This window comes from Trachymyrmex cornetzi, unplaced genomic scaffold (genome assembly GCF_001594075.2).
Source record: "Trachymyrmex cornetzi isolate Tcor2-1 unplaced genomic scaffold, Tcor1.1 scaffold207, whole genome shotgun sequence".
In the NCBI taxonomy this organism is placed as follows: domain Eukaryota; kingdom Metazoa; phylum Arthropoda; class Insecta; order Hymenoptera; family Formicidae; genus Trachymyrmex; species Trachymyrmex cornetzi.
In genome coordinates this window covers 6677-9325 of record NW_017296713.1, presented here as the reverse complement: position 1 = coordinate 9325, position 2649 = coordinate 6677, and the positions used below count along the sequence as shown (strand labels likewise).

At 36.6% G+C, this 2649-nt stretch overlaps 1 pseudogene; it reads left to right on the top strand.

Annotated features, from left to right (window-relative positions):
* Window positions 1–225: 225 nt before the first annotated feature.
* On the top strand, window positions 226–2439 carry LOC108759828 (uncharacterized; annotated as a pseudogene).
* The last annotated feature ends 210 nt before the right edge of the window (window positions 2440–2649 follow it).

Below are 2649 nucleotides of genomic sequence, written 5' to 3'. Positions count from 1 at the left end.
TTATCTGCAAATTTATCGTGCTCATAAAGCGTACAGAGTACTATTCGATTCTCGCAGGTGTTATATACGCATCTAATGGTTTTTATTGTAAATTTTAAGTAGGGTGATCGTCGTGACGGCGACGGCAACGGCAATGTTGACGTCAGCGCCGAGAGTGAGCGAGGCCCCGCTGATTTCGTTCTCCACAGGAACAGAGCCTTCTTCTTCTTCTATATATAATTGGCCCGGGCCCTCGCCAACGAGGTAAGCTTGGCCAGTCTTGTCAAAATAATAATGTAATACAAAGCACAGTTGAAGCCGGAAACGCTTTTCAAAAAATTAATGAGATGATGCAATACCCGAAGCAAGGCAAACGCACGTCCATTCTGCTCGAGCGGTTTTGCTAGACTATAGGAACAGAGCTATTGGGCGCATTCAGCGGATTCAATAGTTGAGTGAGCTGTTATTGGTGTATTCTTTTAGCTCTTCTAATTAGAATTTTAGATTTAGAAGAATACACCAATAACAGGGAGCGCTCACTCAACTGTTGAGTCCGCTGAATGCGCCCATTAGGAGAGAAATTCAGAGGATTGTCTCGTCGGCGATCTACAGCGGTTTCGTGCCGACGCGACGCTATCTCCGAGGCTCGGCGACAGTTAACACTGTTAACGCAGTAGTCAGTAGCGGCCGGGCAACAGCAGCAACGGCATCGCGCTTGAAACGAGTAAGCGCGTAAAGCAACGGCCGATCTACATTCGGTGCAGCTTTGCGGTCGGTCGCGCGGCACCGCCGTTAGTAGAGATGGGCATAGCGGAACATTATATTGTTTCAAATTTCAAAACATTAGGAACAGTCACTCCAATGTTCCGTTCAGAAGGTTCCGTTCATTTGTTCCGCTCTCTTTTACTAAAGGTAAACTTTCACGAGCTGCTCTAAACGGCTATTTTAGCGACAAAAAGGATCACGTGATTAAAATGGACATTTGATATTCGTCAATTTGACCACGTGATTCTTTTTGTCGCTGAAACAGCCAGTTTGAGCAGCCCGTGAAAATTTACTTTAAGGATGCAATCATATGGAGTCAGAAGTAGCGGAACGGAACAACAACGGAAAAGACAAATGGTGGGGGTTAACCAATCAGAACAATTCCGTTACGTTTTTTCGTAGCTGGGTTTCACATGATGAGAAATATTTTTACGGAACAGAATGGACCGGAATAACCTCAACGATACTGAACGAATCTGACGATATTTGTTGATTGCGCGTGATTATCCACACATTTAGACTACCGTAGAAATTAGCTATTTTATTAGCTATTTATTGATATCGATCAATTCCAGTTCCTACCATATTTCCTCATCTCTATAAAAAAATTAAAAATTCTGAGAAATCTGGGAATTCTGTTTTCACAAAATCAAGCATATCACATCGATCCGTCATCAGCATGGTAAAGTATTAATTTATTGTAGTATACATGCAAAATATTGGAGATATTTTAACAATTAATACATATATATATTTGTTATTAGGAACAATTAAGGTTACAAGAAAAAACGAAGAAATTATTGTTACACGAAATATATAGATGGAAAAGAATTCCACAATTAGGAATCCTGAAAGAAATGAAAAGAAAAGAATTAATTAAAGCTTATTTCCTATATATATAAAGTTTTAAAAAAGAGAAAAAAAGGAGGCAAATTCACGAAGAGTATGGGAGTACGATCAATATATACCGAAGAAAGAAGACTTAAACAAGGAGCAAGCAACAATCTAAATAACAATTAAAGAAATGAAAAATATAGATCCTAAGAAATTTATTGAATATTTGAGAATGGACAAAGATTCATTTAATGAATTACTAAAGTTAATCGAACTAAATATTACGAAACAAAATGTTGTTAGAACTCCAATACCAGCTATTACTCGATTGGAGATATGTTTACGCTATTTGGCTTTGGGTGATATTATGCCTTCCCTTTCTTTTGCATTTCGAGTTGGAACAAATACAATATCTAAAATTGTGGCAGAAACTTGTCAAGCTATTTGGAATGGCTTAAAAGAAATAGTTTTCCCTGAATGTACAGAAGAAATGTGGATAGAAAAAGCTAAAGAATATCAGGATATATGGCAATTTCCAAATTGTATAGGCGCAATTGATGGAAAGCATATTGGACTTCAGGTATATATAATTGATGTACTATCACAAACGATCTTTTGCCTTTGTAAATTACCCTTGTTTTATTATAGACTCCGCCACATAGTGGTTCAACATTTTATAATTACAGAAATATGCACAGTATTGTGCTTATGGCACTTGCAGATGCCAATTGTCGTTTTACAGTAGTAGCAACTAAAATGTTATTACACAAGTATTATTTTTCTTACTGTCGATATTCTAGTGTATCGTTCAAAAACGTCATTACATTGTAATAACGAAAAGATGGCTTGATAACTTCGGTTTTCGCTGCACCACTTCTTTGTATAACATCTTGTTGCTTCTTGAACAAATTTCTAGCTTTTCTAAAACAATCTTTTAAGTAATTCCACTGTTTTTCCGCATCTATAGGTGTGTACAATCCCATGACATACAATTTGTTTATAATTATATATATATATTTTTAATTAGAATGTGTTTATATATAACAAATATATATGTACTTTTGAGGTTTT